Below are 13,778 nucleotides of genomic sequence, written 5' to 3' on the forward strand. Positions count from 1 at the left end.
CCTTCATATTTTCATTCATCTTTTTCATTCGGCAATTGAACTACATGTATATCAATTGTCCTGTTCTTGAGACTTTTCGATGACGTTGCTATCTCCAAAAATACACTATTTGAAATGAGGCATAACACTACAATGCTATGGACAATTCTAGTATGAATTTTGGGAGCTTTAAACCTATTTTTGTTTAATTCAAATCATACAAACCAGTATTTAATTTTGTTTGTATTAGTTTCCTGTATCTTTTGTAAATTTGTGATTTTATTGATCAGTCTAACAAAAATAAAATTAAAAAAAAAATCCTCCTGATTACTTGTGGTGCTGAAAAGAGATAATGGTATGCATTGCTTTAGTAAATCAGAATTGATTATGATGATGACGACGACGACGATGATGATGATTGTAACTGCCGGCTGGTTTCAACGAAAAGAGTGACGCTTCAACTGATCTTCATAATTTTATTGAACACCGTGAAAACTGTATAAGAAAATATTATATTTAACAAGGAATACATTTCAATATTAATTTACGAAAGAAACTGGATAAGTCTTTGAGATAAATGGTTGAATGTCAATTATACTGTTGTCTCTCCAAGAGTCAGTAATCAAAATGGTGTGGAATCATTCTAGCCTCTTTCCCTACTTCCACTTTGAATCTTCAGAAAATAAGGGGACAGCAACAACTGGTGATAAGGAAAGGGGGAAGGGGTTATTGAAATTGATGGGACTACTATAGCCGCAGCTACAATAATAGTTTGAGAATTTTTTTTTTAAACCTCTCTATCATTAAGCGGTGCAGGAGCGGTCGTATGGTGTTGGTCTTTTCGCCTGTGTGGTTAGTCTGAATGAAAAAGATGTATAAAAACATAAATGGGTCACCAGTTAGCAAGAGTTGATTTAATAACAGGAATTTTGGAATGAAAGCAATAAAACATGAATTAATGAACAAAACTTATTTATATCAACAATTTTACAAAATTTTAAAATATACTTTGGAGGACCAAAGTTTGTTGAGAAGTTTTAAAGTTCTTGAATAAGAAATAGACAAGGGTGCTAGATAGTTTGTTCCTGAGTTCTGTTAGAATTTTCTTTTTTTAAACCCCTCTATCATTAAGCAGTACAGGGGAAGTGATGAGGTTTTGGTCTTTTCGCCTGTGTGGCTAGTCTGTCCCTATGATTCATCCTCTTGTCCCCTATTTGGCATAACAGAGAGTCTAGTAGTCAGCCAAGAGTGAAAAAAAGGGAGATAAATTACATGCCAAAAATGCTCTTTTACTGACTTTTCATATTTTATTTTTATTGTATATTTTTCTTTTCAGTCTTATTCAAGTAAGCAGATATTGTGTTGTTTTTTTTATCATTGAAAGCATTTCTCATGGCACCCTTTTAGTAGATACAATATAAAAGCTTTTCTTTATTTTTGTTTATTGTTATAAGTGCCAATCTGAATAAGGACCGTAACTCTCTTCTGGTTACTAACTCTTTCAGTCATACCAACATCAGTCTCTTTGCTCCAATGATATCACCAATGGGCGCTTCTACACAATTGGGACAAGATTGTGTAGTCAATAAATGGTGTAAAAAAACATTGGTTTCAACTGATTTTTTTTTTTTTTGTCATTCTAATAAGTTACAATCGTAGCTTCCAAATTATGCAGTCGAAATTACCTGAATATCACTGAATTATTAAACAAAACAACTTTAATCGTGTTAGAAGGTGAAAAATTTCGGCTATTTTGTTTAAATCAAAACAGAAAATTACCCCCCCCCCTTTTGAACTCTCCTGTGTCTTACGATCGTTTTCATCAAATTCTATTTTTTGTTTTCTTTAATAAATAATTTTCTATCTGATCAATTTTCGTAATTTTTGGATATAATCATTTTTAAAATACGAGGAATACGTAGATACCATTGTTTTCATGTGAAATTCAGCATTACGATTTCCGAAATTTCATCCCAATAGTGTAGAAGTGTCCACCAATGTAACAAAACTTCTGAACAACATCAGTAGTTTCACTGTCAAAATTTCTCAACACATCTGAGTTCTTATCTATCTCGATTGGCTTACACTTTTTACATACAAATTAGTTATCATTTGTCAACCTACTTCAAATTCCACTGTTGTGTAATCATTTTATATCAAGATTCAGTTACATACTGAAATTCTCTATGAAATAAATTTGAATTATAAACTAAAAGAAAAAACAACAGTCTTCTTTGAAAAAGGTATCTTACACTGAAAGTCTTGGAATAAAAAAAAAGTGATTTTAATCATTTAATAAAATATTTTGACATTATTTGATTTTAAAAAATTTTTCAAGTTAAATTTTATTATTAGTGCTGCTGCTGACTACATGTAGTGTATTTTGCTGAAGTCTTTTGAAAGTGCCAAGAACATTGCAACAATTAATAAATATGTAGTTTAATTGACGAATGAAAAAAATGAATGAAAACTTGAATGGATCACCAGTTAGCAAGTGCTAACTCTATAATCAGATTTGGAAAATGAGATGAGAAAACATGAATTAACAAACAAAATATATTTATATCAACAATTTTACAGAAATGCAAAATATACTATGAAATACCAAAGTTTGTTGAGAAGTTTTAAAGTTCCTGAATAAGAAATAGACAGTTTGTTTCAATGTTCTGTTCATTGGCAATTGAGCATTAGGTTCAAAGAAATTTTAGTATGCCTCATTCCTATCCCCCTTTTTTTTTTAATTTTCTTTCTTTGAAGATTCTAACGCTGGGTATGGGGCAGGCAAACCAACTGCTAACATTGCCCTGCTTTTTATTGAAATCAATCGAGAGCTCTTTTTTAATATCCTCATTGTTCCCTTAAGTGCAATTGTCTGGATCTCTTTTGCACTTGGTTCACCAGGAATATTAGTTGAGTTGGACTTCAGGTTCTTCTTCATAAGCCCTGTGGCACATATAATAACTGGTATGGTTAAGATTCCAGTTTCTTTTCATATCATACATGAAACCTTGATATTTGATCTATTTCTCCCTTTCAGCTTTGTTCAGACCTCCATCATTAGGAGCACTCACTTCAACCAAGGTTGCAACTCTCTCTGTAAAGTCAAGAGCTCTGAATTTCTGTTCATCTTCAGGAAATTGGACAGCTTGTAGTTTAACAGACGCCCAAAATACTGTAATCGGACAGATAAACATCACTTTTGACTTAACTACAAACATATCAAGTCAGAATTTCCTTAAAACTACAAATATGTATATATCCGATTTCGATCAAATTTAAACTATATATAAAAGACACTAATTCAGAGTGTTTTCCAACATTTCAGCTGCTTCCAATTATATTAGGTGATGAAATGAGGATTGGAGCAATAAAAATAAATAAAGCAATATGATGTTATGAGCATAGTGAAAAAGTACATAGAGATCCTCATTTAATCCTGAGCGACATTGTGCCTTTCTGATAGTAAATATAGAAGTAACAATACCACGTGCATACACACGCACATACACAAATACGTCTTAGTTAAAAGCTCACAGAATTCAATTGCTCATATGTCTAACAATGTTGAATAACAATCTGTTAGGAGACAGTCTTATGAGGGTTGAAGGTTTGATCCTCACCACATTCACAATATAAACAATATATGAAATAAAAAACGACTTTTATCCAGTCATGGCTGACGGAATGAGAACAATCTACTCAGTGAAATTAAATAAAGGGTTGTTTGAAATTACATATAGATTCCCGAGTTCGACGTAAAGATTCCCAAGTTCGAAAAGAGGCACCCGATAACAGTCGGGGTTTATATTGGACGAAACGTTATAACAAAATAACAACGCAGATGAGAATAGTAGTATGAATAATCCAAATTATCACTCCTCATCTAAAGAATTCTAAAGCAAGATATCAATTTTTTTATCAATATCCAAAGCCATGGCAGAAACCCTAGAAACCGACTATCAGTTGATAGTGGAATGGGGCCATAAGTTGATGGTAACATTTAATGCTACTAAAAGTTAGCTTTAAAAACAATTGCTATCTTCTTAATTTGTATGTCAATTTCAAGTAAATAACTATTATATCGAAATTAGTAACATATTACTACATTGTTACATAAAACATTTAGTTTCACGATTTAACAATGTGCCATTATCATTCTGGAATTGTAACATGACAGACTGTAGTTCTCTCATGCTATCATACAAACTGCCGTGTTTATTATTTAAGTAAAACTTGCAATTTACTTTGAAAACTATTTTCATTAATAAGTAGCAGTCCAGCCCGGTTTTGCTCTATGTACTGTGCATATGTATGTATATATTGAAAAGTTTGACTCATGTCCGAGTAACCTTCATCTAAGATGTGTTTGGGCCCAAAATTGGTGGAGGATTTTGGTAGAGTCTGCAAAGATCTACTCTTTAAACTTTGACCTCTTGGCAGCCAAATTTTCGCCCAAAAACTGATTAAAAAGCTTGCTGCATGTCTGAATACCCTTTATGTAAAATTTCAAATGTTTAGACCCAGAATTGGCTGAATAGTTTGCTACAGACCACAAAGGTTAAATTTTTTTAACTTTGACTCCTTGGCAACCAAATTTTCGGCCCAAAACCGATTAAAATGCTTGCCCTATGTCCGAATACACTTTATGTAAAATTTCAAATGTTTAGATCAAAAATTGGCTGAGTAATTTGGTAGAGACCGCAGAGATCAAATTTTTAAAAAACTTTGACCCCAATTTTGACCACTTAACATTTATCGTTTTGAGCTCAAATACGCACACAATTTCACTTTTATAGATTAATTTTCTACTTCATCATTTTCCATAATTTTAATTTTCACATTTATCACAGTGACGAGTAGTAATACTGCTAATACTACATATCTAAACATGATTTAATACTGTAGTAGTAATACTGCTAATACTACATATAGTAATACTGCTAATACTACATATAGTAATACTGCTAATACTACATATCTAAACATGATTTAACGTTTTGGTGCTTGTTAAGATAGAATCGACAGATGATTTTTTTTTTTTAAGGCAATGGTAGAAACCCTAGAAATCGACCTTCAGTTGATAGTGGAATGGGCCATTAGTGGATTACAACATTTAATGCTACTAAAACCTAACTTCTTTCTTTTAACTACAAAATCTTTCTCAACCATCGATTGCCATGACAAATAACACACTATCTGAGAGCCCATTCTTCAAACTCCTCAGCTTAACATTCACAGGAATAAATAAATTGAAGACATTGCCAAGGCTGCTGTAAAGAAGGTGGGCTTCCTCTTCCATATCTTTGCCAGAATTTGCCCATACATGGAGCATTGTTGCTGCATCTAGGCTGGTGAATCTAAGACTAATCTTTCACTCTTAGACAGATTCTAAAATAGTTTCAAATCTAATAGGTCGTGCACCATCGACCAAGCTTCAACCTCTGTCTCATCGTCACAATGTTGCATCCTTGTGCCTATTTTATAAGTACTTCAACGGAATGTGCTCTGATGAACTTATAACACCCGTGCCCCCTCAACATACATACTCCCAACTAACCTGACAAGCAGCAAAATCCCACCCCCATACCGTTGAGGTCCCTAGATGCCAGAAACTCTTTGACTCTAATAGTTTCTTTCCTCGGACTAGACTTTTGAATTTCCTCCCTGTTCCCTGCCTGTACTAATTTGCAGAAGTTTAAATGTATTGTGGACAAACATCTAGCTGCTCAACTACCTATGGTTCCCTGTTAGAAACGATTCCAAATAGTAGCCCTTATTTTCCAAGTGGCAACATGCTTTGTTTGAGGTGAAAAAAAAGAGTAAAAAACATTTTAATTAAAATAATGAGGATAATAACTGGAACAATAAAATAAATGATTGTTTGAAATTACTTATAGATTCCCGAGTTCGAAATGTTCTGAAAAATGCATCGACCGAAACATTGTGAAAATATCAACCAGGATGAGAATAATAGTCTGAATAATCTAAATTATCAATTCTTCATCTAAAAAATTCCAGAACATAATCTGATCTGAAATGAAACGCATACATCAAATCTGTTGCCAAGATCGCTGGAAAAAATTCTACTGCTCTAGTAGGTATCTTACTGCCAATGCAATTCTCAATCTGTATAAGAGGCAAGTACGTCCTAAAATGGAATACTGTTGCCATATCCCGCTTTGATAGAGTTCAATCTGCAACCTCTTTCCTACAGAAGAGACGTTGCAAGCCTATCTCTGATCTATCGTTATTTTCATGGAAGTTCTCAGCTGAGCTGCAATCTATGGTCCCCTCCTTGCCAAACTTTCACAAAAAACACTTGACTACCAACAATTACTATCAACAATTTTCCCCACTCTCGATCTGTGCCTAAATCTAAATGAAGATTCTATGAACAAAGCTTCTTTCCTAGAACTACCCGCATCTGGAACACTGTTCGATTGGCCTGCTTCCCGGCCGATTACAATATGGTAGCCTTCAAGTTTGTACGAGCCTTTTTCAAGCCTCGCACAAAACACATTCATATTTCAAGCTGTCATATACATACGCGCACACAAACATACGCGCCCACATCCACACACGTCCACATATTCACGTTCGCGTACATACACTCACATTCACGTATATATACACACACGCTTACCTATACACATATACTCACACACGCACACACGAACGCACACATGGACGACGTCACTTCCGCTTTCTAAGGAAATACACATGCGCAAAAGACACTCCGGAAACGAGTATAAAACAAGGAGACAAGCTGTTTCTAATCCTTTTTAGGACTAGCTCTCGACTTGAGAGGTTGGGCTAACCAACCGCCTCCCCTTTGGGAGGCGCACGCTTGCACGCGTCAACACCCCTGCAACTATGTATGGGGCACGAGTTAACAAACTGTATGTATACATTCTCACTCTTTCTCTCTCTATCTACTGCTGGTCCCTGATAACACCTTCGCGTACCTGACTGCTAACTGATGTCGACTCTCATATCCACTCTTTTGTCTGCACGCTGGACTGTCATTCTCATTTTCACTGTGACATTTATTTCTCTTCCCACGCGCAAACAAACAATAGTGACCCGAACTTGAGATGAAAACACATTTCCTTTTCTTGCTACAACACCAGTCCTGCAACGAATATTGGTTACATACGCGCGGACATGTTATAACTAAAACGTTCATTTCTTCCAACAGCAAATAAACGACGTTTATCTTATCCATAAATTGAGTCTTTGTTTTCTTCAATTCCATTCGTTTCATTATTCTTTTGTAACGGGATTGGGGTATTTATATATCCTAGTCCCCTACAAGTTCAATGTAAACAAGTTCTTGTTGAGTCGTCTCTTTAAATAATCCAAATTCTACCCAATAATGATTACTAAACTACCACCTTACATTCATTAACCAATCTCCTCGAGTGGTCTTCGGGCTTTGATAAGTGGGGACACACTTGGAATAAAAATTTAAAAAGAAAATCAGTTTTTATCAATAATAAAAAAAAAAGAAACAATAAATTACATTTTTCACTTATCATTGTTGCTTTTTATTTTATTAAGATCTCCAAATTAACATTTTAAAGAATTTGTGATTTTTGTAAATAAAAAATATTTTTTTGAAAAAGGTAATAAACGCCGACGGCAAACCCAAACCTCCCCCCTCACACCTTCTTGGCACGGGAGACAAAGACCAAACCGTATTATCTGTTTTTAGGGAGCTGCCAAATTTTCAGCCACTCCACATTAAAAAACGGGGGTTTGTATTACTGTACACATAGATTCGAAAAAGTTGTCAAAAAACAAATATATAACAAATAAATGTTATCAAAGGCAAGATAAGTTACTTTTCTACCAAACTGGATATATTTTTTTGTGTTTTTATTCAATGTAAGATATTTATTCAGCTCGAAAAACATGCAGTGTTTACCGATGTATTGGACAATTCAAAATGGCGACCGACTCTCTCTTAAACACGGTAAGTTCGAGAAAAGGTGTTATAAATAATAAACTAGACAAAATACTATTAAAAAAACACCGAATATATGTCAACCTATGTCACGGTAACGTATATTGAGCAAATTTCTAACAGTATTTTGTCTAGTTTATTATTTATTACACCTTTTTCCGAACTTACCGTGTTAAAGAGAGAGTCGGCCGCCATTTTAAATTTTCCAATACATCGGTAAACACTGTATGCTTTTCAAACTGAATAAACATGTTAAATTGAATAAAAACACGAAAATTATATCCAGTTTGGTAGAAAAGTAACTTATCTTGCTTTTGATAACATTTATTTGTTATATATTTGTTTTTTGACAACTTTTTCGAATCTATGTGTACAGTAATACAAACCCAATAGTATTTTTGTATATTTTATCTTCAAAGGCAAAAAAAAAAAAAAAAATCTACAAATAGTTCGATATGATCGAGGACATTTTAAGAAAGAATTTTTAAGAATATATATTTTCTATCGGTTAAAATGTTAGCGAGAAAAATGGCGGTGCTGAAAAAGAAATTGTGTTTGTTATTGTAATCGGACCGCATATAACTGGCGTATATGAAAATGCCAGAAGCTGATTTTTCTCCAGATTGTCGATATATGATTATATTTTGATTTGGCGAAGAAAAAAAATGAAAATGTTTTAAGGATTTAATTATTTTGAAGTTTGAATAAAGGCCACCCTAATTTAAAAGAACAGATACGACGTCCTATTATTTGAAATAACAAACCAGCTAAAATGTTCGTGGCTATAATTGTTCTTAGGGATTGTAAGCGAATGTGTTGGGAATTTTATGAAATGGTTAAATAATTATTTTTAAAAGAGACAACATCTTATTGAGTGATAAATGTGTAGAGAAGAAACACATTTTATTGTAAGAGCGTCTGTTTTGTTGTATGTCTACAACTACGTCCGCGCGTTGTGTATAAATAGAGACGATGGGCGCTTATAGTTAACAGTTCTCCCTGCACTAGGTGTATCAGAATTTCTGTAGTATTTACCCAATTTCGGATACACTTTTGGATTTTTACCCAATTCGCTGTCACGTTATTTGTATAAATTTACCGGAATTTCGGATACAATTTCGGATTTTTACCCCCAATTTCACTCAATTTCGCTCCTTTATTTGCAAACCTCTTTTACTTTGACTTTCGTTAACTTAATTTCCACTCAACGCTACTTTGATTAACTTTTCCACTTTTCCAACATTATGTCTGCCTGTGACCACTGCTCTTATAATCACTACAGGGCTATTAAAGTCTTTTACGAGGAACCAGAAACGTCAGTGGATTTTTTAAGAAGACACGGTGTCTTACCAACTGTCGTCAGTTGCACACGTTGTAACAAAAACTGCACCTTTAGGGAGCAGGGGAGAACGGGCGAATGGCGCTGCAACAGTACATTCCGCATTCCTAAAACCAAAAAAAGGCGCCACTGTTCCTTTTATGCAAGTGACTATAAGGGGACATTCTTACAGAATTCCCACATTCCTCCATGGAAGGTAATTCTGTTTGTAAACCACTGGTTGAGTAAACGGTGGGACCACCAGACAGTCACCAGTTGTTTAAATATAACTCCCAAAACATCTGTGAACTGGCGCTCTTTTTGTAGCGAAGTCGCAGAGTTCTGGCTTGGGAACCAGGACTCTATCGGCGGGCAAGATATCGTCGTTGAAATAGACGGAACCTTCCTGGTGCGCCGAAAAAATAACAAAGATCGACCTCTGTCACAAATTTGGCTCTTTGGGGGAATAGAGCGAGACTCAAAGAAAAAATTTGTTATCCCACTTTTGGAGCCTGTCGGTGAGAAGAGAGACACAGCTACCTTACTTCCTCTAATAAAAAAATATATCCGTGGAGGATCCATTATAATGAGTGACCGGTGGGGGGCATATCACTCCCTGAAAACCCACGGGTACACTCACTATATGATAAATCATTCTCAGAACTTTGGTGATCCAACCAATATTAACATACACACACAAACAATTGAACGTCTCTGGATGGATCTCAAAGAGTGGGTTAAACGACCAGGTATTAGAGCCACTTATCTCCGCCAGTATTTAGCAAGATATTTATTTATAACAAATTATGACGAGAAGGAGGCTCTTTTACACCATTTTTTTGTTATGGCTGGACGTCTCTATCCCCCCCAAGGAGAGCACCAACGTGTTGTTGCTCCAGTTCTCGCTGATGAGGAATTCAGCGACGAAGAAGAACACGATGACGCTAACTAATGTAAGTCTACTTTTGTGGTTTTCTTTTGATTTTTGTGTTGTCTATATATATATATATATATATATATATATATGTGTCGTGACAGCAAATTAGTAGAAAAAAAATGTCCTTTCCTTGTAGAGTTCTGTGTGCTGAACACGAATCTGAAAACCGCATCCGTCGCAAATTAATAGTTTCGGAGATATTAACGTTTTAAGAAGTGGGGGATCAATTTTCTATAATAATTTAATGTAAAATGAGCACCCACTTTTTGGCCACTCTGGACAAATCTTTGAAATCACTCACTACCCCCCCCCTCTCGACAAATCCTGTGAAATCACTACGCGGCTTCCCTTCCCCCCCTCCCCACAAATCCGTTTAAATCACTACGCCCCCCCCCCTCCCCTCATTTTCAAATTTATGTGACCCTTTTTTTTTTTTTTTTACTTTTTGGGGGAGGGGTGAGGAGAGGGTCACATAAATTTGAAAAAGAGGGGAGGGGGGCGTAGTGATTTAAACGGATTTGTGGGGAGGGGGGGAGGGAAGCCGCGTAGTGATTTCACAGGATTTGTCGAGAGGGGGGGGGGGTAGTGATTTCAAAAATTTGTCGCGTGGCCAAAAAGTGGGTGCTCATTTTACATTAAATTATAGAAAATTGATCCCCCACTTCTTAAAACGTTATTATCTCCGAAACTATTAATTTGCGACGGATGCGGTTTTCAGATTCGTGTTCAGCACACAGAACTCTACAAGGAAAGGACATTTTTTTCTACTAATTCGCTGTCACGGTATTTGTATAAATTTACCATTTTTTTTATATACATGCATTCACATCCAGATTTCTAAAAGGACGAAATCTTAAGAACTTATAATTTTTATCTTTTAAAAATCCGCTTACATTTGTAAATTTCCCATCCTTCATCTCGACATAAATTTAAAAACAAAACAAATGTTCATTGTCTTCATTCGTGCACGTTTTCAAATCTTTTTGTTTATTGCATGTGTATTTTGTATTGGTCATTGCATGATGACCCCGTCGTTCGTTCTAATAGAATTTAAATTCCCAACATTTTATTTAATTTTCGGATGTTGTAATCCTTCCCCTCCCCGCAAGATTTTTTTTTTCCTGAATAAGTAATTTGATTTTTGGCTTTTGTTTGTCTACACAAAAGATTCGAAAAAGTTGTCGAAACAGATCTTATCGAAGGCAAGGTAAGTTACTTTTCTACCTAACTGGATACTTTTTTTAGTGTTTTTAATGTAACGTTTATTCCCGTAAACTGTTTACCAATGCATTTCAGGCTAACATGTACGGATAGGGTCCCGCTTCTTTTCTGATTTCGGAGAAAAGCCGTTTGACATTAGCTATGTCAAGGCAGAAAACTACGCTAACCATAAAACCCCTTGCATGCATTTAACAAGCATGAGCAAATTCTGGAGTTGTTACAATGAGGCGAAAATTCTTACGAAAAAATAACATCTTACGATAAGAATGAACAAAAATAATTGTTGGTGCCCTTCAAGAAATTAGCAACCCCAACAAAATTAAGGGGGTCCTGGAATAATTGTGGAGACTGATTTAAGTCAGTGTCGTAATGAAAATACAACCGAGGGCGCCATGATTTTTTTTTTTTTTTTTTTTTTTTTTTTTGTCTGCTAATATGATACTTAAATCTAATCTATGATGATCGTCAAAGAAAAAAAAATGGTAAAGGAAAGCACGCACACTTTTACTGGGTGGGCACTCTCGTACAGGTCAGCCGTGTTTTTTCAATGTAAAATGGTCGGCTAAAGACCCATAAAAGAACAGTCTGTAAATCCAATCATTTGAGGCTCCTAGCCTCTGCAACTGTTAGTTTCAGAAGAGATAGTTTGAAAATTTAGGGACACAGACAGACATAGTGAGTTTTATAAGTTAGATTTCTATCATTTTGTATTTTTCCTTTGACAAATATGCTCTCCAGAAAACAGGCCTACAAAATTTTTTCTTTTTATTTTTCTTCCGTTTTCTTTTTGTCTAAATGCCTGCAATTTGAATTCCGTCACCGCCTAAACAGGAAAAATCTTTTCTAGTTTGAAAATAGAGAATTATTCTGACTCCAAGTAACATCATATATGTTCTACGCTATTGACATTATCTTAACTCGTTTAAACCTTTTAATCATACCTTAACACCATCTTTTGAATTCTTAATATACATTAATACTGTATTTTAACTTTAGTTCGAACCATTTCTTCTAATATTTAAATTTAAATACAAAAAAGGGGGAAAAAAAGACACTCCCAATGTTTGACCTTGTTTCCTGACTAGGGCAATTAACGCTGTTCCCCAATCCAGCCCCATTCCCATCTCCTAAAACTGGACATCTTGAGGGTGTGCCATATGTCAATGCGATTGAATTTGGTTGATACTTGTCTGACAGGTTTAGGGTACCGGTTTGACAGTTTACCTGGTTGCTGTATTCCAACTGACAGTACAGGAGCCCTAACTCTTTGAAAGAGCTAAGAACGGCTGCTCCATCATCAGTTGTATTGTATCAGGATGGTTGTAGTGCCATGTTGCACATGGAAAGGGGCCCTGCACCCATCTCCAGTGGGCTTTCCTGAGGCCACAATCCTGTAGATGAAGAGTCAGCTGATGGTCTACGTGTTTCATGTTTGGTATTCTATGCAACCACTTTGTCCAGCACCTCTCACCCTAAACTGAAACTTTTAAATAAAATAAAATGAAAGGTCAATCAAGAAATACGATTAAACCAGGCGTAAACTCAAACAAATTCGCCTTCTCACTTGAGGCTTGCATTCACGAATATCTGTAGGCTTAGAACTAATTTAGATAATGTTGAATCATTTCTCCTAAAAAATTTCCCGGATATTTTGGCACTAAGTGAAACTAACCTACACTCCTCCTCTAACCACTTTAACATGCCTGGTTATCTCCCACTTTGTCATAAGGACTCAGACAGACATATGCACGGACTTGGAGTTTATATTCAGAACACCCTCCCTTTGACTAGAGAATCCAAACTAGAATCGGATGACAAGGCCTTCATGTGCTTTATAGACCTTAACCTGCAACATAGCGTTAGCTAATTATATTTTCTCTACAGGTCTCCCTCGACCTAGGACTGTACACTAATCTACCAAGTCTCTGACAGCATAGATACAGCACTCTCCCCTGATACTAGCACAAAAGTACATGAATTTGATGACTTTAATCTCCACCACAGTAGTTGGCTTGGTTTCTCTACTTACAGATGCAGTTGGTAGCATAACTCCACATTTGCGCTGGTGCAGTGGTGCATCTGCTACTAGACTTAGGTTGGCGACTCTCATTTGAACCCTGCCCAAATTATCAGTTAGGCAGGGTTCAAGTCCCAAACTATCAGTTAGGATTTAGCCTCTCTCCCATCCACGAAATGTTGCATCTCTGCCTGTTTTACAAATATTTTAATGGTAGATGCTCTGAAAAACTACAAGCCCTTGAACCTCCACAACGTAAATACCCCCCCCCCCCGACAAACCTGACAAGTAGCAAAATCCCATCCCTATACAGTAGAGATCCCAGATGTCAGAAAGCTTC

The sequence above is a fragment of the Euprymna scolopes genome, chromosome 28 (genome assembly GCF_053919585.1).
Source record: "Euprymna scolopes isolate OS-2025 chromosome 28, ASM5391958v1, whole genome shotgun sequence".
Classification (NCBI taxonomy): Eukaryota; Metazoa; Mollusca; class Cephalopoda; order Sepiida; family Sepiolidae; genus Euprymna; species Euprymna scolopes.